At 46.5% G+C, this 23,345-nt stretch overlaps 1 protein-coding gene across 11 annotated transcripts in view; it reads right to left on the bottom strand.

The window, feature by feature from the left end:
- LOC148687636 (uncharacterized) overlaps positions 1-18,805 on the bottom strand; it is a 57,019-nt gene extending 38,214 nt beyond the window's left edge. For 2 of the 11 annotated variants that reach the window (XM_088668721.1, XM_088668758.1), the window contains exon 1: positions 18,264-18,402. The gene's annotated coding sequence lies outside the window, so the exon portion shown is untranslated. Of the gene's footprint in view, positions 1-16,042; positions 16,181-18,263 lie in introns of those variants that run through there. The other 9 variants (XM_088668724.1, XM_088668754.1, XM_088668742.1 and 6 more) reach the window with 7 other exon arrangements.
- Positions 18,806-23,345: the final 4,540 nt, after the last annotated feature.

Below are 23,345 nucleotides of genomic sequence, written 5' to 3'. Positions count from 1 at the left end.
GTTGTGGCCTTAATTTACCCAGTAACCTATAACCACGTGTCCTTGTGTCTTATTTACTCCATGCGGGTGACGGATCATCGACATGCAACTGGTATTCAGAAGAATGTTGCCTCTGACTGTGGAGGCAGAGCATAGCCCTCATTTGTCTAATCCTCTTCTAAAGCCATCCAAGTTTGTGGCCACCACCGTCTCCTGAGGGTGAGAGCTCCACCCTTTAACTACGGTATGCCCTGTGTGAAATGTCCCTGTCCCTGACTAATAACTTCAGGAATGTTTGGGGACTTTTCTCCTTGCAGAGAATACACAACTTAAGGTCAGCAGAGTTCTAGCTTAGTTAAATCTACTGAGAAATAGTAGTTCCCCGGTGGATGAATAAGGCAACAAAATAAGGTCCTCAGTGATGGTCCCATGAGGAGATACGCTCAGGGCAGTATCCAATTAAAACAGGTACACTAGTGCAATGACTTTTGGCTGCACAATGTAACTTCCCTGCCCTCTTCTCTCCTTGCTTGCCGCCTAAATCTGCTTCAGAGGAAACCCAGAGCAGCTTTAGGGGTCACACTGTGGTGGGGAGAGGAGAGGATGGGGAAGCTACATTGCCCAATAAAGTGTCTCTGTGATAGTATGACTGTTAGTTGGATACCATTCTCAGTTTGGTAGGTCTGAGAGTGCCCTTGCTTGCCTCAGATCACGCTACCCTACCCTTATGAAACGAAAAGTCATGCTTTCTCTTACTAAGGAAAATTCATGAACCCAGCTTTTGTGGCCTTGGTACATTTCAGCTGTTGACGGGCACAATCAATACTTAGAGCATGTTTTTTCCTGGTCAGTATTCCATTTCTCAATCATAGCCCATGTGGATCATGATGTTACTTTGCCTTGGGAACATCATGTCTCCATCTCTGTCTTCTATCTGCTTTGTAAGATGGTATCCTTGCTCCCCAGAGTTGGTCTGATATATTTATTTAGATTTCTTTCCTGACACAGGAACACAGATAATGGTTACCATTATTTCGTTTGATTCTCTCAAAAACACTGAGGGCTGCCTAAATGGAAAGTTACTTCTGTGCAGGAAATGGCATGCCTCTTAAGTGTATAATGTACTGTATAGGAGTGGACAAACAGTCTTGATCAGGTCCATGTTCCCTGCACATTTTTAGTCTCATCTTACATGTGACAATCTATAAGTGGATTGCATGCCGTTTCCTGTACAGAACTGTCTTTCTATCAGCTGGAAGAGATTGGTTAGGCTGATATCAGAACTATACATTCAGAACAATTATGTGGTAGAGTCCTTCCTGGAGCGTATAATTCAGACTGAATGTGTAGTTGTGTGTGAGAGAGAGTTGTGATTTTGAACGCTCCCCTATGTAAAAAGTATTCCTACAATTCAGCATCCTGTTCTCACCTTGGACAACTAGATGCCTGTGGGAAACCTTCAGAAAGGACCTAAGCACAAGAGCACTCTCCCTTCTGATTTCCAACAAGACCTCTCCTCCCTTACAGAGGGGAGGCTTTGCGGGCGGGACCCGTTTCCTGCGCCTGCAGGGGGCATGTTCAGCCCCCTGCACCAGCCCCTCCCCGCCGCTGCGTCATACTCCTCAGCCAGCCAATAGGACTTGCTGGGGGGCGGAGTCTGGCTCCGTTTAGAGGCTGCAGCAGCGGGAAATCTTTCTCTTTGCTTCCTGCCTGCATCGGATCACCCGCTCTCCCTCCCTTTAGGCATTGCTTTACTTTGACCTTTCTGTGGACTTCGGTTGGTCGCCTTGGTTGCCCAAGGGGCCTGGTAGGAGTTTTTTTTATCCATTTGGCAAATTGGCACCGGCCTCTTGGTTTTTTCGCCTACCTCGTAGCAATTCGTCACAACTTATGGTATTGGCGGTTAGGCATTGGATTATTCATTTTGTGATGTATCTGTGTTGTGTGTCGGAGGTCAGGTTAAGGCCATCACCTACCTCCTAGGGGTATCCCGTTAAGGGGATCCGGCGGTCGTGGATCCCGTCCGATGCCCTATTGGGGTTAGGGCTCATGGCACGACCCCCAGTGATGTCAGGGGAAGCTTCCAGTTGTATTTGCATCAACAAGCTCCTCCCACTGTTTGTTAACCTTTAAGTGTCTCCACACCGCTAGGGTGGAGTCACATGTTGCGTTCCCATCCAATGCCTAAGCCAATACCATTCACATGCTATAACCAATAAAGTTGTGGCCTTAATTTACCCAGTAACCTATAACCACGTGTCCTTGTGTCTTATTTACTCCATGCGGGTGACGGATCATCGACATGCAACTGGTATTCAGAAGAATGTTGCCTCTGACTGTGGAGGCAGAGCATAGCCCTCATTTGTCTAATCCTCTTCTAAAGCCATCCAAGTTTGTGGCCACCACCGTCTCCTGAGGGTGAGAGCTCCACCCTTTAACTACGGTATGCCCTGTGTGAAATGTCCCTGTCCCTGACTAATAACTTCAGGAATGTTTGGGGACTTTTCTCCTTGCAGAGAATACACAACTTAAGGTCAGCAGAGTTCTAGCTTAGTTAAATCTACTGAGAAATAGTAGTTCCCCGGTGGATGAATAAGGCAACAAAATAAGGTCCTCAGTGATGGTCCCATGAGGAGATACGCTCAGGGCAGTATCCAATTAAAACAGGTACACTAGTGCAATGACTTTTGGCTGCACAATGTAACTTCCCTGCCCTCTTCTCTCCTTGCTTGCCGCCTAAATCTGCTTCAGAGGAAACCCAGAGCAGCTTTAGGGGTCACACTGTGGTGGGGAGAGGAGAGGATGGGGAAGCTACATTGCCCAATAAAGTGTCTCTGTGATAGTATGACTGTTAGTTGGATACCATTCTCAGTTTGGTAGGTCTGAGAGTGCCCTTGCTTGCCTCAGATCACGCTACCCTACCCTTATGAAACGAAAAGTCATGCTTTCTCTTACTAAGGAAAATTCATGAACCCAGCTTTTGTGGCCTTGGTACATTTCAGCTGTTGACGGGCACAATCAATACTTAGAGCATGTTTTTTCCTGGTCAGTATTCCATTTCTCAATCATAGCCCATGTGGATCATGATGTTACTTTGCCTTGGGAACATCATGTCTCCATCTCTGTCTTCTATCTGCTTTGTAAGATGGTATCCTTGCTCCCCAGAGTTGGTCTGATATATTTATTTAGATTTCTTTCCTGACACAGGAACACAGATAATGGTTACCATTATTTCGTTTGATTCTCTCAAAAACACTGAGGGCTGCCTAAATGGAAAGTTACTTCTGTGCAGGAAATGGCATGCCTCTTAAGTGTATAATGTACTGTATAGGAGTGGACAAACAGTCTTGATCAGGTCCATGTTCCCTGCACATTTTTAGTCTCATCTTACATGTGACAATCTATAAGTGGATTGCATGCCGTTTCCTGTACAGAACTGTCTTTCTATCAGCTGGAAGAGATTGGTTAGGCTGATATCAGAACTATACATTCAGAACAATTATGTGGTAGAGTCCTTCCTGGAGCGTATAATTCAGACTGAATGTGTAGTTGTGTGTGAGAGAGAGTTGTGATTTTGAACGCTCCCCTATGTAAAAAGTATTCCTACAATTCAGCATCCTGTTCTCACCTTGGACAACTAGATGCCTGTGGGAAACCTTCAGAAAGGACCTAAGCACAAGAGCACTCTCCCTTCTGATTTCCAACAAGACCTCTCCTCCCTTACAGAGGGGAGGCTTTGCGGGCGGGACCCGTTTCCTGCGCCTGCAGGGGGCATGTTCAGCCCCCTGCACCAGCCCCTCCCCGCCGCTGCGTCATACTCCTCAGCCAGCCAATAGGACTTGCTGGGGGGCGGAGTCTGGCTCCGTTTAGAGGCTGCAGCAGCGGGAAATCTTTCTCTTTGCTTCCTGCCTGCATCGGATCACCCGCTCTCCCTCCCTTTAGGCATTGCTTTACTTTGACCTTTCTGTGGACTTCGGTTGGTCGCCTTGGTTGCCCAAGGGGCCTGGTAGGAGTTTTTTTTATCCATTTGGCAAATTGGCACCGGCCTCTTGGTTTTTTCGCCTACCTCGTAGCAATTCGTCACAACTTATGGTATTGGCGGTTAGGCATTGGATTATTCATTTTGTGATGTATCTGTGTTGTGTGTCGGAGGTCAGGTTAAGGCCATCACCTACCTCCTAGGGGTATCCCGTTAAGGGGATCCGGCGGTCGTGGATCCCGTCCGATGCCCTATTGGGGTTAGGGCTCATGGCACGACCCCCAGTGATGTCAGGGGAAGCTTCCAGTTGTATTTGCATCAACAAGCTCCTCCCACTGTTTGTTAACCTTTAAGTGTCTCCACACCGCTAGGGTGGAGTCACATGTTGCGTTCCCATCCAATGCCTAAGCCAATACCATTCACATGCTATAACCAATAAAGTTGTGGCCTTAATTTACCCAGTAACCTATAACCACGTGTCCTTGTGTCTTATTTACTCCATGCGGGTGACGGATCATCGACATGCAACTGGTATTCAGAAGAATGTTGCCTCTGACTGTGGAGGCAGAGCATAGCCCTCATTTGTCTAATCCTCTTCTAAAGCCATCCAAGTTTGTGGCCACCACCGTCTCCTGAGGGTGAGAGCTCCACCCTTTAACTACGGTATGCCCTGTGTGAAATGTCCCTGTCCCTGACTAATAACTTCAGGAATGTTTGGGGACTTTTCTCCTTGCAGAGAATACACAACTTAAGGTCAGCAGAGTTCTAGCTTAGTTAAATCTACTGAGAAATAGTAGTTCCCCGGTGGATGAATAAGGCAACAAAATAAGGTCCTCAGTGATGGTCCCATGAGGAGATACGCTCAGGGCAGTATCCAATTAAAACAGGTACACTAGTGCAATGACTTTTGGCTGCACAATGTAACTTCCCTGCCCTCTTCTCTCCTTGCTTGCCGCCTAAATCTGCTTCAGAGGAAACCCAGAGCAGCTTTAGGGGTCACACTGTGGTGGGGAGAGGAGAGGATGGGGAAGCTACATTGCCCAATAAAGTGTCTCTGTGATAGTATGACTGTTAGTTGGATACCATTCTCAGTTTGGTAGGTCTGAGAGTGCCCTTGCTTGCCTCAGATCACGCTACCCTACCCTTATGAAACGAAAAGTCATGCTTTCTCTTACTAAGGAAAATTCATGAACCCAGCTTTTGTGGCCTTGGTACATTTCAGCTGTTGACGGGCACAATCAATACTTAGAGCATGTTTTTTCCTGGTCAGTATTCCATTTCTCAATCATAGCCCATGTGGATCATGATGTTACTTTGCCTTGGGAACATCATGTCTCCATCTCTGTCTTCTATCTGCTTTGTAAGATGGTATCCTTGCTCCCCAGAGTTGGTCTGATATATTTATTTAGATTTCTTTCCTGACACAGGAACACAGATAATGGTTACCATTATCTCGTTTGATTCTCTCAAAAACACTGAGGGCTGCCTAAATGGAAAGTTACTTCTGTGCAGGAAATGGCATGCCTCTTAAGTGTATAATGTACTGTATAGGAGTGGACAAACAGTCTTGATCAGGTCCATGTTCCCTGCACATTTTTAGTCTCATCTTACATGTGACAATCTATAAGTGGATTGCATGCCGTTTCCTGTACAGAACTGTCTTTCTATCAGCTGGAAGAGATTGGTTAGGCTGATATCAGAACTATACATTCAGAACAATTATGTGGTAGAGTCCTTCCTGGAGCGTATAATTCAGACTGAATGTGTAGTTGTGTGTGAGAGAGAGTTGTGATTTTGAACGCTCCCCTATGTAAAAAGTATTCCTACAAGAAGAAAGATAGCACATTGGGTTGTATTCATTGCTAGTTGTACACAGAGTAAACCCTTAGAAATTAATGGGCATGCCTAGCTTAGGTCCCCCCTTCATGGATCAATGCCTTGTCGTGGCGAAGGGGCTTGAATAACTCAGAGAAGCTATGAGCTATGCCATGCAGGGCCACCCAAGATGGACAGGTCATAGTGGAGAGTTTTGACTAAACGTGATCCACCTGGAGAAGGAACTGGCAAGCCACTCCAGTATCCCTGCCAAGAAAACTCCATGGACAAAGACAACAGGCATATAAAAGTTATGACGCTGGAAGATGAGCCCCTCAGGTCGGAAGGCGTCCAACATGCTACTGAGGAAGAGCGGAGGACAAGTACAAGTAGATTCAGAGCTGATGAAGCAGCTGGGCCAAAGCCGAAAGGACGCTCAGTTGCGGATATGCCTGGAAGCGAAAGGAAAGTCCGATGCTGTAAAGAAAAATATTGCATAGGAACCTGGAATGTAAGAACCATGAATAGAGGTAAGCTGGATGTGGTCAAAAATGAGATGACAAGAATAAATATTGACATCCTGGGCATCAGTGAACTAAAATGGAAGGGAATGGGTGAATTCAGTTCGGGTGACTATCATATCTACTACTGTGGGCAAGAATCCTGTAGAAGAAATGGAGTGGCTCTCATAGTCAACAAAAGAGTGGCAAAAGCTGTAATGGGATGCAATCTCAAAAATGACAGAATGATCTCGATACGAATCCAAGGCAGACCTTTTAACATCACAGTAATCCAAGTTTATGCACCAACTACCGGTGCTGAAGAAAGTGAAATTGACCAATTCTATGAAGACCTACAACACCTTCTAGAAATGACACCAAAGAAGGATGTTCTTCTCATTACAGGGGATTGGAATGCTAAAGTAGGGAATCAAGAGATAAAAGGAACAACTGGCAAGTTTGGCCTTGGAGTTCAAAATGAAGCAGGGCAAAGGCTAATAGAGTTCTGTCAAGAGAACAAGCTGGTCATCACAAACACTCTCTTCCAACAACACAAGAGACGACTCTACACATGGATATCACCAAATGGGCAGCATCGAAATCAGATTGATTATATTCTCTGCAGCCAAAGATGGAGAAGCTCTATACAGTCAGCAAAAACAAGACCTGGAGCTGACTGTAACTCAGATCATCAGCTTCTTATAGCAAAATTCCAGCTTAAACTGAAGAAGATAGGAAAAACCACTGGGCCAGTAAGATACAATCTGAATCAAATCCCTTATGAATACACAGTGGAAGTGAGGAACAGGTTTAAGGATTTAGATTTGGTGGACAGAGTGCCTGAAGAACTATGGATGGAGGCTCGTAACATTATACAGGAGGCAGCAACGAAAACCATCCCAAGGAAAAGGAAATGCAAGAAGGCAAAATGGCTGTCCAACGAGGCCTTACGAATAGCGGAGGAGAGGAGGCAAGCAAAATGCAAGGGAGATAGGGAAAGATACAGGAAACTGAATGCAGATTTCCAAAAAACAGCAAGGAGAGATAAGAGGGTCTTCTTAAATGAGCAATGCAAAGAAATAGAGGAAAACAATAGAATGGGGAAAACCAGAGATCTGTTCAAGAAAATTGGAGATATGAATGGAACATTTCGTACAAAGATTACCATAATCAAGGACAAAAGTGGTAAGGACCTAACAGAAGCAGAAGACATCAAGAAGAGGTGGCAAGAATACACAGAGGAATTGAAATATACTCGGAGTCAAGAGTGAATTTCATGCTCTTTATTCAGCTCATAGTCATCGAGGAGGAGAAGAGAAGACGAATGGCTCTTTTCCCCAAACCATCTGCTTATATACATTATTTACACAATGGGCCTTGCGTGATTGGCTACTTCAGGGCTACACCTGTGGGCCAATTATATTATGGATTGACTTCTGCCTGCAGCCTGATTGGCTGCTCCTACAGGCCAATCAGGTAGCAGATTCACTTCTGCCAGCCGCCTGATTGGCTGCTCCAGCAGACCAATCAGGTTGCGGATTCACTTCCACCTGGAGTTGGATTGGGTAGCTCCCGCTGATTCTGAATCCTATTGTTCTAGGATTCAGCTCAGTACATAACACCCCTCCCCTCTAAGTTCCAGTCCTGCCCGGGAAGTTGCATTCGTAGTCCCCAAGGTCTGCTGGCCGCCTCCGTGTGCGTTGTGGCCTGGGGTGTTCCTTGGTCAGGGGTTCTGGTTCTGGCTCGTGTTCCGAGGCTGCTGGCTGTGCCAGGGCTGTCTGGTCTGGCGCCACTGAACCACTAGGTTGTAGCTCTGGTTCCGGTGTCCTTCCAGCCTCGGGGCGCCCCTCTGTGCCTACTGCTTCTGCTTCCCCTGCCCACCCCTCTCGCTCTACAGGCCTCACTGCCCTGCTGTCCCCTTGGGACCCCTCTGTCCCGCTCTCCTCCCGGGTTCCTCCTGGGAATCGTCGTCGTAGCTGGTCGCAGTGGCGGCGCCAACATTGCCCCCCTTCCGTTAGTACCTCGTACGACACGGGACCGGTCACCTTGGTGACTGTGGCGGGTACCCATGCTGGGCCTGCCCCAAAATTCTTTGCATACACTGGGTCCTGGGCCACAAATGTCCGGGGGTTCCTGCCTTTCCCCACCACTACCTCATCCTGAGCTCTGTCGGGGTGAAGTCGGTCCAGTCTAGTTGCAAGGCGCCGGCCCATTAGTAATTCAGCTGGGCTCCGGCCCGTCGTTGTGCTTGGGGTGCTGTGCTGTGCTAGAAGAAATGCGGCAAGGCGGTATTCCCAGTCCCCTTGTGTCATGCGGCGGAGGCTGTCCTTGGTGGTCCGCACCATGCGCTCCGCTTGGCCATTGGTGGCAGGGTGGAATGGTGCTGAGCGGATGTGGCGGATGGCGTTCTGCGCTGTGAAGGTCTGGAACTCCTCTGACGTGAATGCGGTTCCATTGTCCGAGACGAGGGTGTCAGGGAGCCCGTGGGTCGCAAACAGCTTACGTAGTACCCGGATGGCTGCCGCCGTAGAAGTGGATGGTACCAGTGCGACCTCCAGCCATTTGGTGTAGGAATCCACCACTATGAAGAATGTTTTTCCCTGGAAGGGGCCAGCGAAGTCCACGTGCAAGCGTGACCATGGATGTCGGGCGGACTCCCAGGGCTGGACTGGGGCCCTTGGGGGATCCGGGCGGGATTCTTGGCAGGTCTGGCAGTGTTGGACCCAGGCCTCTATCTCTCTGTCAATCCCCGGCCACCACACATAACTCCTGGCAAGGGCCTTCATCCTCACTACCCCTGGGTGTGTCTCGTGTAGGGCTGTGAGGACCCTTTTGCGGAGGGGCTGGGGAACAACAACCCTGCTTCCCCATAACAGGCACCCCTTGTGGGCCGACAGTTCATGTTTGCGGTTTGTGTAGCCAGCGAATTCTGGCCCGGGGCTGCTGCTGGGCCATCCTCGCCACACCCAGTCCAGGACCCGGGAGATGACCCTATCTTTTGTGGAATGGTGCGCAACTTCTTGTGCCTGAATGGGTCGGTCGGGAAGCAGCTCCAGGGTCATAACCTCTTGCGCAGGCGCTGGGTCGGGGCCTGTTTCTGGTAGTGGTAGCCTGCTGAGGGCGTCTGCGTGGCCCATCGCCTTCCCAGGGCGGTGGATTAGTGCATACTGGTAGCCGGCAAGGAAAATTGACCACCTGAGGACACGTGGAGACAACACTTGGGGGGTCTGCTTCTCAGGGGCAAACAGGCCAAGCAACGGCTTGTGGTCAGTCACTATGGTAAAGGGCCGCCCGTACAAGAAATCATGGAATTTTTTTACGCCCTTCACGATTGCCAGACCCTCCTTGTCAATCTGTGAGTAGTTTCGTTCGGCTGCAGCAAGCGTCTGGGAGAAGTATGCCACCGGCACCTCTCTTCCATCCGGGAGTTGGTGTCCCAGGACAGCGCCGATGCCATAGGGAGAGGCGTCGCATGCCAGCACCACTGGCAGCCTCTCGTCGAAGTGGCCCGTACCTTGTCACCGGTTGGATGGACCCCTTCTGCGTCCACCTTAAATCCCAGAAAGTCCACCTGCGGCACTCCCAGTAAACACTTTTCCCGCTTCACCTTGAGGCCCGCCGTCTGGAAACGGTGCAGGACGGAGCGGAGGCGGTCCTCAAATTCCTCTGGTGTGGGCCCGGCGATCAGTACATCATCGAAGAAGGGGGTGACGCCAGGAATCCCTTTAAGGAGAGAGTCCATTAGATTCTGGAATATGCCTGGTGCCACGCTAACGCCAAATTGCAGCCGCTTAACTCTGAATGCCCCTCTGTGCGTCACAATCGTCTGAGCCTCTGCTGTGGCTTCGTCCACAGGCAACTGTTGATACGCTTGGGCCAAGTCCAGTTTGCCAAAGATTTTTGACCCAGCCAGGGTGGCGAGGACATGGCTGACCACTGGCACTGGGTATGCATGGGCCGTGAGAGCCTTGTTTATGGTGCATTTGTAGTCTGCACAGATGCGGACCGAACCGTTAGGCTTGACGGGTGTGACAATTGGAGTTTCCCAGGGGGCGTTGGGCACCGGCTCCAGCACTCCTTGCTCCACGAGCCGGTCCAATTCCTCGTCTATGCGGGGTTTCAGGGCGAACGGGACCCGGCGGGCCTTGTGCCTGATGGGTCGTACAGCGGGGTCCAGCTGTAGGGCAATGGGGGGTCCTGTATATCGTCCCAATGCCCCATCGAAAACCCCTGGAAACTCTTTGCATATGGCGTCCACGTCCACTTGTAAGCTAGTGCGGTTCACCCCGGTAACGGCTAGCCCCAGAGGTCCAAACCATGCCAGTCCCAGTAAGCTAACGTAGGGGCCCTTAACTACCAGCAAGTCCAATTGTTGCTTTCGCCCTCGATATTGCACCCTGAAGGTCCCCACCCCCATAGTAGGGACCTTACGTTTCTGGAAGTCCCGGAGGGTGAATGGGGCCGGCCTTAGTTTGGGACCCCCATTAGGGCACAGTTCCCTTAATGTTCGGGCCGAGATTATGGATAGAGTTGAACCCGTGTCCAGCTCCATGCGGCATGGGGCTCCCTCTATCTGTACCTCTATATAAATTTTCTCTGTGCTGGGATGGGGCAACTGGAATACCTGGTAGTCCGTGATCTCCGTCGAGTTGCCTTGGTGCATGGTGCCGTGTGACCTGGGGCTCCTGGGTCGGTCATCTGATGCTTGTCGACGGGTGAGTCGAGCCCGACACACCCGGGCGATGTGTCCCAATTTTCTGCACTGCCTGCACTCTGCGTTGCGGAAACGACAGGTCCTCCTCTCGTGGTTCTCCCCGCAGCTTGCACAGTTCCCTCCTTCTCGTCGAGGCTGCTGTGGTGTGTGTGCTGCTTGAGTGCGCCGCTGTACTCGGTGTACTTCCTCCCTGTCAGATTCGGATTCGTCGGTGAGGTCTTCGTGGTAGACCCTCGGTTGGGATGGCGGGGCCGGTCGTGCCTCTTGCGTTGACCTCTCGGCGGCTTCGGTTGCCAGGGCTTCCTCCAGAGCAATCTGGAACGTGAGGTCTTTTTTGGCGTAGAGGCGTCGTTGCAACATCTCGTCCCTCAGGCCACCGACGAGGCGGTCACGAAGCATGTTCTCCAATTCTGAGAAGTTGCATAACCGGGCGGCTTGGCGGAGGGAGGTCACAAACCCAGTTATGGTTTCCCCCGGGGCTTGCCGCTTTGCGTAGAAGGCATTTCGGCAAGCTACCACCGAGGGCTGTGGTGAGAAGTGCTCCTTCAGCCGTTCCATTATTGTTTTGTAAGAGACGGTAGCGACATCTCTAGGTGCAAGGAGAGCCCGGGCGATTTCAAACGTCTCCTCTCCACAGACGCTGAAGAATGTCGCCCTCTTCATGGCATCATTGGTGACTTCTTTCGCTTGCAGGAGGAAGTTGAAACGGGCGGCGTACCCTTCCCAGTCTCCTGATGCTGGTTTGAATGGCGAGAAGCTGCTGTCGGTTGCCATTCTGGGTTCCTTGGGTCCTGGAGCTGAAGCCTGGATGCACGGTGCGATGCAGCGGTGCAGCAGGTGGCGGTGCTGCGGTGCAGTGCGTGGTGGCGGTCAGCTCAGCAGGATCCCACCTTCGTCGCCAGTGAAATATACTCGGAGTCAAGAGTGAATTTCATGCTCTTTATTCAGCTCATAGTCATCGAGGAGGAGAAGAGAAGACGAATGGCTCTTTTCCCCAAACCATCTGCTTATATACATTATTTACACAATGGGCCTTGCGTGATTGGCTACTTCAGGGCTACACCTGTGGGCCAATTATATTATGGATTGACTTCTGCCTGCAGCCTGATTGGCTGCTCCTACAGGCCAATCAGGTAGCAGATTCACTTCTGCCAGCCGCCTGATTGGCTGCTCCAGCAGACCAATCAGGTTGCGGATTCACTTCCACCTGGAGTTGGATTGGGTAGCTCCCGCTGATTCTGAATCCTATTGTTCTAGGATTCAGCTCAGTACATAACAGGAATTATACCAGAAAGATATGGAGGTCTCGTACACCCCAGGTAGTGTGGTTGCTGACCTTGAGCCAGACATCTTGGAGAGTGAAGTCAAATGGGCCTTAGAAAGCACTGCTAATAACAAAGCCAGTGGAAGTGATGATATTCCAGCTGAACTATTTAAAATTTTAAAAGATGATGCTGTTAAGGTGCTACACCCAATATGCCAGCAAGTTTGGAAAACTCAGCAATGGCCAGAGGATTGGAGAAGATCAGTCTACATCCCAATTCCAAAGAAGGGCAGTGCCAAAGAATGCTCCAACTACCGCACAATTGCGCTCATTTCACACGCTAGCAAGGTTATGCTTAAAATTCTACAAGGCAGGCTTAGGCAGTATGTGGACCGAGAACTCCCAGAAGTGCAAGCTGGATTTCGAAAGGGCAGAGGAACCAGAGACCAAATAGCAAACATGCGCTGGATTATGGAGAAAGCTAGAGAGTTCCAGAAAAACGTCTACTTCTGCTTCATTGACTATGCAAAAGCCTTTGACTGTGTCGACCACAGCAAACTATGGCAAGTTCTTAAAGAAATGGGAGTGCCTGATCACCTCATCTGTCTCCTGAGAAATCTCTATGTGGGACAAGAAGCTACAGTTAGAACTGGATATGGAACAACTGATTGGTTCAAAATTGGGAAAGGAGTACGACAAGGTTGTATATTGTCTCCCTGCTTATTTAACTTATATGCAGAATTCATCATGCGAAAGGCTGGACTAGATGAATCCCAAGCAGGAATTAAGATTGCCGGAAGAAATATCAACAACCTCAGATATGCAGATGACACAACCTTGATGGCAGAAAGTGAGGAGGAATTAAAGAACCTTTTAATGAGGGTGAAAGAGGAGAGCGCAAAATATGGTCTGAAGCTCAACATCAAAAAAACCAAGATCATGGCCACTGGTCCCATCACCTCCTGGCAAATAGAAGGGGAAGAAATGGAGGCAGTGAGAGATTTTACTTTCTTGGGCTCCTTGATCACTGCAGATGGTGACAGCAGTCACGAAATTAAAAGACGCCTGCTTCTTGGGAGAAAAGCAATGACAAACCTAGACAGCATCTTAAAAAGCAGAGACATCACCTTGCCGACAAAGGTCCGTATAGTTAAAGCTATGGTTTTCCCAGTAGTGATGTATGGAAGTGAGAGCTGGACCATAAAGAAGGCTGATCGCCGAAGAATTTATGCTTTTGAATTATGGTGCTGGAGGAGACTCTTGAGAGTCCCATGGACTGCTAGAAGATCAAACCTATCAATTCTTAAGGAAATCAGCCCTGAGTGCTCCCTGGAAGGACAGATCGTGAAGCTGAGGCTCCAATACTTTGGCCACCTCATGAGAAGAGAAGAATCCTTGGAAAAGACTCTGATGTTGGGAAAGATTGAGGGCACTAGGAGAAGGGGACGACAGAGGACGAGATGGTTGGACAGTGTTCTCGAAGCTACGAACATGAGTTTGACCAAACTACGGGAGGCAGTGCAAGACAGGAGTGCTATGGTCCATGGGGTCACGAAGAGTCGGACACGACTAAACGACTAAACAACAACAACAAAGCTTAGGTCCATTAATTTCAGTGGGTTTATTCTTGACTATTCTTGCATCTAACAATGACTATTGTTAGATGCAACCAACTGGGTTGTATCAAGCATTGACATTGTGCAAGCAGAACAGATTTTTGCTCACATGTAAAGCAGTAAAAAAAATTTAAGCTGGATATAGTTTTAAACAGAGGCTGCGAACACAATTTGTTGCACAAGCATGTAGTTTTCTCCTGATTTGGAGGGTAGGACTCGAGGCAATGGCTTCAAGTTACAAAAAAGGAGATTCCGACTAAACCTTCAGAAGAACTTTCTGACAGTAAGAGCTGTTCGGCAGTAGAACAGACTCCAACAAGAGGCATAGCTGTCAAGTTTTCCCTTTTCTCACAAGGAAGCCTATTCAGCATAAGGAAATTTCCCTTAAAAAAGGAGAACTTGACAGCTATGACAAGAGGTGGTGGACTCTCCTTCCTTGGAGGTTTTAAAGCAGAGGTTGGGTGGCCATCTGTCATGGATGCTTTAGCTGAGATTCCTGCATTGCAGGGGGTTTGACTAGATGACCCATGGGTCCCTTCCAACTCTTAAGATAAATCTGGAACCGTTCATGCTCATCCTCAACATGCTGCTTTTTATTTTATTTTTTTATTTTTTTATAAATATTTTTATTAGAAAGTTTTTATAACATCAAAGACATAACATGCTGCTTTTTAATCTAGATTGATTCTAAATCCTGCTGTCCACAAGGGTGGGTGTAGGTACCTGGTAATTTGAAAACCCTCCTCTAAGCTGGTTAGGAAGAGGCTCCAGTGAGCAGTAAGAACTGCAGAGAGGGTAATTGGTGTTAGTTTGCCTCCAATAGGGACACTTTATGCTGCTCAAATCAGGAAGAGAGCAGAGATAATTGCTGTAGAGTGTAGACCCTTCACATCCTGGTCACCACCTGTTTGATTTACTCCCATCCGGACGTCGGTACAGGACTCTATATACAAAAACGTCTAGGCACAGGAAAAGCTTTTTTCCTTGTGCCATCAAATTGTTGAATCTGTAGTTGTGGGCGGAAGGAAGGCTCATTGGTGGTATGGGGTCTTTTTGCTGTGCTTTTGTATTGTGAGGGGAATAGTGTTTGTATGATGTACGTTTTTTCTTTACATTGCAATGTAGTTGAAGCAAAATTCCAAGCATGATTGATACTTGGCCAATAAATTTCTATTCTATTCTATTCTATTTATTAGGTTGCCCACTCCTTTTCCTCCCTGCATACCTCAGGTAAGTGAAGACGGAAGCAGTAGCTGCAATCTTAGCACATCCCCACTCACAACATCATTGGACATATGTAGATACATCTCCCTGCATCAGGACTGCCTACATTTGTTTTCAACTGGTCACACTGCAGAGTAATATAGAAGCAATCTGCAATGTGATTTTATTTGCAGAATGAAACCAGTTTCTCAAGAAGCGCTTTTCGTGTGCAAAAGATAGGCACCAGATCTAGATTGTGTGTGGACTAAATAGAAAAAGCAAGAGCACTCTGTCTCCCTTGATTCTTTGATAAAATGTGTGTATGTAGCCCAAGGTGTGGAACCTTTGGTTTTCCAGATGTTGCTAGATACTCCACCTGCCATCATTGCTGTCTATTGGCCATGCTGGCTGGTGCTGATAGGAGCTGGATCCCAAAAGCATCCAGAGGTTCTCTACCCCTGCATAATGGAAAGCTTTCCAAAATCCTCTGGATCATGATTCATCACCTGTTTTACAAAGCAATTAGTGTTATACCTTGCTCTCTTTACTCCATAACAGGTTGTCCTTTCCTACTAAGCTTATAAAGGATGACGCATAGCAGCTCTTTCCTTGTAAAGCTGCAGGCGAAAAGAGAGAGCACAGGTTTCCCACATATGAAAGAAAGAGCACTTGGAATGATGTAGTGCGCTGAGTTAACAGATAAAAGAGCTTTGAGGAGCCTTGAAAAGATAGCAGATTTAAAAGAAAGAATTGTTTTTATATGTTGCCTTTCACACTTGAGAGCCCCCAAAGCAGCATCGTTCAGAGTAATGCAATAGATATTGTTGGTGTAATAGCTTGCCACAGCCAGTATATGGCCAACAATAGAACAATAGAATTATAGTGTTCCAAGGGACTTAAAGGGTCATCAAATCCTCTCCTCTGCACTGGGACAGGATTAATGTCTAAGGCTGCAAGCCTATGCACACTTACCTGAAGTAAGTCCCAATGAACTCAATGGTTTTACTTCTGAATAAATATGCATAAGAAGAGCAGCAGGTTCAAGGTAGGGATTCTTGTTTTCAGCCAGGATATTTCCTGTACATCAACATTTGCTAGTTGTGACTCCCACTTCCCAAATGCTGTTTACAGAGTTTTCCTCCCTACACTGCAGTAAACAATAAAGTGAAAGGCAATTATTGTGCCAAACCAGCCATTAATTAAGTTGAAGATGCTTGATTTCCCTTTTATGCCTACGACGACAACAAATCAATAATGCCTCAAGTCAACAGACTGAGTATGAAATTCTATATCAATACATTTTTTTCCTGCAGGACAATTACATTCATATTGGAGCTAGATTTGTGTGTGTTTAGGCTTACTTGGGAGTGAGCCCTACGGAACACAGTGGTAGTTTTTGGGTAAATATGCATAGGATTGTGCTGTTTATTTCAAAATGTGCTGCTTCAACTTTCTGACAAGATGAATGTTCAAAATGACATGTAAAAAGTCAGATTTGAAACAATGCAATCTAAAATAACAAATACTGTATACAGAACAGCAGAAGTAAACTGGTTAAAATAATGAGCAGATCCATTGCGTTTGTCATTAGAACAGTTTTTGGTTGGACCCCCAAAAAGTAAAATGCTAGCAAGCAGAATGTGGCTAAGGAGCTCCAAATTGGGGTGTCACCACTGAAAAGGCCTTGCTTCTGGCATCCACCCACCTAAGGAAAAGCCTGGAACAGAGTCTCACACTATGATCTTGGCAGAACAGCAGGTTCAAAAGAGAGAAGGTGATTCTTTAGATACAGTGGTACCTCTACTTATGAATTTAATGCGTTCCGAACGCACATTTGTAAGTAGAAAAAATTTGTAAGTCAAATCCCATAGGAATGCATTGGGAGAAAAAATTCATAAGTACTGTAGAAGCAACCCTATCTAAAAATTCGTAAGTAGAAAAAATCCTATCTAAACCACATCCAAGATGGCGGACGGAGCTCCATTCGTAAGTAGAAACATTCGTAAGTAGAGTTATTCGTAAGTAGAGGTACCACTGTACATGATTTCGGTGCTGTTCTTACTGTCAAAATAATGGATTTCCAATCTCCATCAAGGAATTTTCCACTTTGGGAACAAAAATGTACATGCTTTTAAAGAGAGTTCATTTGAGGCACATCTTTTACAAAGGAAGCAGTGAGAAAACGGATGCAAATTTGACTCAGCTTTGTGCATTTTGTCATAATATCATTCTAAGGGGAACTCTTATGTCTCTTTATCAATTCAAAATGCATGCTCTTCAGATGCATCTGTCCACATGAAAGATGTATTAATTGGATGCTATACCTATTTCTTCATTTAAATATTCTGTAAAGGGAGATTTCATTAATCATCTACATTTGTGGAACACTAGTGCTGCCAGCTCTGATTCACCTTTTTGGCTCAAGCTGGAGGTAACAGGATGTCACTTGTGAATTCAGCATCCATTTACCCTTTGGGCCTGTTTAATACAGTGGTCAGTACTAAAAGAGCTTCTTCAGTTACCATCTGTTAAGCAGAGGAAGGGGGCTTTGCAAATACACCCCAAACCAAATGTGTGTTTGGGGGCAAAAAGGCTCCCTTTGCCCATCAGCAGTTGGTGAGGTGATCTTTTTCTTGCACAGGCATACATATGCAAAAGGTAATCAATAACATCTAGGATTTGCTTCAAAAGAGAATAGACAGTATCATCCATCTTAATGAATGTTAACTGAAACTCATCTTGCTTAATTCCCAGCACAAGAAGATCTATAGCTTAACAGCCTCTTAAAGCACTGAATCTCAACAGAAGATAGATCAAGAGAGGGGGGAGGGAATTATGTTTCTTTGTTGTTTTAAACAGAACATGGAAAACTTCAGTCCTTTTTTTAAATATATGCTGATAAAACTATAAATCTTTAAACTACTGTAGAATTTACTGTAGAATTATAGTACAGTAATGGCAACAGAAATAGCTACTTTACCTGCCAGGCCAAAAGAATGATATATAAGAAGAGATGGGACATGAAAATGCATTCTTCGTGGCTGGAAAGGAGAATTCCATCCCATGTTCTATCTATACCATTCATTAAGAAAGGGAGATTTTTCAATAAGGGGGAAATACAGCAGCAAAGTTATTACTTATAAATCTGACATAATAAGAGAAATCTTATTTTGCTCCTGTGAATCAAGCTTACTTTGCAATCCTTTCCCCTCCATTTGAAAAGAGTAGTCAGCTAATCCATGTCGGCTTGAGAATGTTCTGAAAATGCTTATTTTGCTTCCTGTTATTTAATCCATTTGGGAAATGACATTGCGTGCTGCCATTGAAAGCTGAGGGAACAAGCTTATTTTAGATATGAGTGGAAATGCCACTCAGAAAGAAAATGTCATTTGTGCTAATTGCAGCTTGAAGTACACCCGTGAGTAAAGGGCACACACACCTTCTGGCTTCACAAGAGCTTTGTCCACTCCTTAGAAAGGGCCCTCCTGATGGTGAGTGGTTTGAAACCCCACCTGCCACATAAAACCCAAACATTGCTTTGTGTTTCTGTGATGCAGGTAACTTAAGCCTCCATGACAACTTTTATCTCCAGGCAATATTTCCTGCATAAGTGTTTGCCTAACCAGATTTAATTCAATTGCCAAACACAGAAGAATGACACACTGATCCTCTGGAGTGCTGGATATTTGATTATGAGTTTCCATCTTCCTCTTCCTCCTCCTCCTCCCGGTGGCAGTTGTACCTGTAAAACAGAGAGTTCAAACAAAATGCTTCTCTGTCATCACCAGACTTCTCCACAGGAAAGCAACACAAAATATAAAGATATTTTCAAATCACAGAACTAGGCTGCTGTGGGAACTTCACAATCTGATTTTGTGATACTGGAAATGCTTCTAAAGAATTTTGAAGTGGCTAGCAAAATAACAATATTGGAATTGTTTAAGATAGGTGTGGGTGGGTGTGGGTGTGCATTGGACAAAAGCTTCCAAGGGTCACATGCTAGGAATGGGCAGGGCCAGAGAAAAAATGGACAGGGATAATGAATGTAAATTTCACCTTCGTACAGTAGGCTAGTTTCTATGCAAACCTGTCTCTATCTAGGCACGTAAAATGCACAGTCAGAGCTCCAGAGCACATTCCAGGCATGTGAAAACACTCAAGGAGGGTGCAAGGCAGACCAGGGAGGGGTGTGGCCTGAGGAGAGATCGGGTCCTCCCTAACCAGAGGGCACATGTTGTGGTGTCACCTGTCAACCAGACCCTGTGTTGTAGGTGGGAACGTTTGGATGGCCACAACACCCTATTGGAGGTCCCTCGATGCTGGGTGCAATCAGACCAATAGGATGCCAGCAAATTTGTATTGAGGGACCTTTATTTAAGCCCATGCACATCTCCCTGAGCTTCTTCTTTTGGGCCAGTGCATCGGAACACCCGCCCACCTCTCCCTATATTTAGGGCTTGCACGCATGACCTTGCTATGCTGTCGTGTGTCATCTGTCGTTGGGACAGGAGCACGGCAGGAATTTCCCCCACTTGGCTGATTGGCTGGTGCCATTTGGGTTTCGCCTGCCGTGTAGCAAATTGTCACAACTTGTAAGGTTGCGGATAGGCTCTGATTCAGGTGATAGGAGTGGCAGAGCGGTCTGGCCATCCCTATGCGACGTGTATTCCATTAATTGATTGGTCTTCCCTGAGAGGGGTTGTGCCTGGAGTCAGAGTCCAGGGGAGCATCTGGCTGGTGACTGGTTGGACAAGCCCTTCCACTATGCCGAGTGTTTACCCTAGGCTGACCTATGCTGGTGCCTTGGGTGAGCGCTGCCTGCAAGGGTGCAGGGAGCTGGTCAAACCAGAGCCTATGCAACCACTCATTTGATTGTAATCCAGGGGTCCCCAAACTAAGGCCCAGGGGCCGGATGCGGCCCTATCACCTAACCCAGCCCGTGGACGGTCCGGGAATCAGCATGTTTTTACATGAGTAGAATGTGTCCTTTTATTTAAAATGCATCTCTGGGTTATTTGTGGGGCATAGGAATTCGTTCTCTTTTTTTCCTTTCAAAATATAGTCCGGCCCCCCACAAGGTCTGAGGGACAGTGGACCGGCCCCCTGCTGAAAAAGTTTGCTGACCCCGGAATGTAATCAATAAAGTTGTGGCCTAAATTCTGCCAAAAACCAAACCTAAAATTTGAGTCTTGTCTGAATTTATTTGGGGAAGGTTAAACACGCAATTCTGACTGCTGGACAGAGAAGCTTGGAGGGTGACATTTGTCCCCCAGGCCTGAGATTCCCCATTACCTGATTTAGAGTAATTATATACGTTCTAGCTTTATTAGACATTTTGCGAGGATCAGAGCTGGACAACAACCTGCTGCTGCTTTAGGTGAAAGACAAGATGGTGCCCGTGCGTACTCGTGTCCAGAAGCTGACTGGGTAAGCTTGATATTAGCCACAGGACAGCATCATCCATCGTCATACTTGATAGCAGCAAGCTCACTTAGGTTTTGCACTGCAGGACACATGGCCCACAGCCCTGTCCGCCAACAACCCCCCACTGCTCCCTACCCCCCAGCATGTGCCGTCTGAATTGCCTCACCCTGCCTAAAGGAAACAACTGACCCTGGCCAGAATCTGATATGCGAAATTCTTCTGTTTATCAGTAGTAAACAGAAGAATGGTCGATATTTGGTGGTGGTTGTTAAATAAACTTTTATACCAAAACACTGAACATTGGTTCATATTTAATGCAAGTTACAGGTAGGTACCGGTAGCCGTGTTGGTCTGACGTAGTCAAAACAAAATTTAAAAAATTCCTTCCAGGAGCACCTTAGAGACCAACTAAGTTTGTCATTGGTATGAGCTTTCATGTGCATGCACTTTTGTGTGCATGCACATTTTCTGAAGAAGTGTGCATGCACACGAAAGCTCATACCAATATTTAATGCAGTTACTCTTCAAATCTTCCCAGAATCCACCGACAAATATATACTGTACTTAACAACCATTTACTCTTGCAAAGTTGCCAAGTTTGTTTAATACAGTAAGTGGCTTGAAGCTTGCAGTTGTGGGTTATTTTGCAAGTTATCCATTCAGCAACTTCTCTCGCTTAAATTCACAAACTATTTTATAAAATATTTGGAGTTTTTAAAATGTGTTTCAAGGCTTTTTAAGAGACCTAAGAAAAGAATTGCCTCCAGGAGGCAGCTGCTGTTGAATCCAGCTCAACAGTGGCTTTGACTGAGCAGAAAGTGTTTATGCTTCTATAAGTTAGGGCAACTGATTTTCACCAACACCACACACAAACTCAAACACATTGCTGCTCTGCACAGCATGCCCAGTTCACTGGTGGGGGAGCGCACCGTCCTCGGGGGCACGATCACGGTTGTGTGCAATCGCGGCTGCCCCCCCCCGCGCTGGGTGCCACGCCCCCAGGACGCATGCCACATCCCTGCGGGCAGCGTGCCACGCCCCCGGGATGCTACTCTCCACCTCCCTGCCAGAGCTTGAAGCTCCGCCACTGGCCCTGTTCTGTTCCAGAGTCTTCCCAACCCTCAGGAGTACATTCACAAAATATATATGAAAGTAGTCCAAAGTCTTAAAAGTAAAACAGACCCACCATGAATCTTTAAAAATAACTTAAAATGTATTTGTAACTGCTTCCTAAAAGAATTTGAAACACTTACATAGGTCCTTAATTCCCATGTAGATTAAATAGCTAAAATATTAACTCATTTCTTTGCTAAGACATTAACCCCAAATCCCCAAAATTTAACTTACTTTGCCTTTATTGTTTATTTCACCTAGCTTACATTAACTGACTGTAATCTAGTACAGTATATTCTCAGGTTGAACAATCCTAAACCTCAGTCCATGCTGCTGTCCTAAGCTCTTGTTCCTCCTCTTTAGGACAGACTTTAAGCATAGAGATATGCTTATACTTGAGATGGCTCACATGCATTTTCTGAAACATTTCCCGCTAAGTGAATATTCTTTAATCACACGGTGTAGTGTATGAATGGCGCCTTTGTGCATGTTTTGAAAGTGAAGATGAATGCACATTAAGGGTACTAGAAAACTGGCAATAGTGGGTGCCTATTGATGAGCATACCTCTCCACCACTGGCTTGCAGCTGGTTTTCAACAGTTGTGCAAATGTTTTGTTCTTGTAGTGGAGGAGGTACTATGAATGCTTATCTGGCACAATCATGCAATCAAAGACCAGACTCTATATTTACATGAAATGGAGGGTAGCTAGTTTGACCGTATTCACTCCTTCATTCCTGAGTACCCACAAATGTCTGCAATTAATGGGGAAGAACTTCCAGACTTCCAGAAAGTGAAGGCTCCAGGAGCGCCCTTACCTAAACACCAGCTGTTTCCTAATGATCTGCTGGCTGAAGCAAACAAAGAGGCACTAGGGCCAGACCCAAGGCCCAGTGAAGCCCACAAGAGAACTTTGTACATCTGGAGCCACTGGCCTTTAGAGGAGGTCCTGCCATTATTCCCCCAGTACTTTGAATGGAAGCTCAAGGGGCTGAATGTAGTTAAGCAATTTGTAAATGGATGTCTTTATTTTGGGGGGGGGGTTGTGTAGGGAATAAATAAATATCATGAGATTGTCTGGTATTTTTTCACTGACAACTTTGGGTCTTTTTTCTTCACTTATATTGGAATCACCAGAGCAGACGGCCTCATCTAGTTGAAAGGCAGGCATGCTTCCAATGTGGTGCTGTGACTTTTACAGTGAAGCTTAATTTTATAAACAATGCAGATCACTTCACTGTGTGAATGAATCATCTTGCCTGAAGAGGGGTTGTTGAGAGAGGCTGGAAAAGATTATGATAGAGCTGTTTCCATTACTTGTTCCTAGGTGTTTGCTCATTCCTTTATCCACGTCCTTTTGAAGGTATATCTATTTGATATCTATTTGAACTTGAAGATAGGTAGATAGATGTTAGGCAGAAACACTGCTTCCTGTCACTCATTTTCATGCAGTGAATTTGCCAAGTTTGCCAAGCTGTAGGACCGTGAACATGCCTTAATAATGATCAGCAAAACTCAATACGCTTCATGAGATCTGAAGTAGGAAGATAATTATTCTTCTTCAGTTTTATGTGTCCTCCCACAGACACACTTTTGACCTCAGGCAGTGCTGTGGTTAATGAAATACTGGGCACTTAAACCTGAACCTAACCTATTGGGCAACTTTCAATGAGCTTGATTTGCTAGCACACTCCTTTTTAAGCAGAGTCCCAGCCTTCCCCCCCCCTCTCTCTGTGTGT

This window comes from Zootoca vivipara, chromosome 1 (genome assembly GCF_965207765.1).
Source record: "Zootoca vivipara chromosome 1, rZooViv2.hap1.1, whole genome shotgun sequence".
NCBI lineage: Eukaryota > Metazoa > Chordata > Lepidosauria > Squamata > Lacertidae > Zootoca > Zootoca vivipara.
Note: the sequence above shows the minus strand (reverse complement) of the source record. Positions and strands in the feature narration are given on the sequence as shown.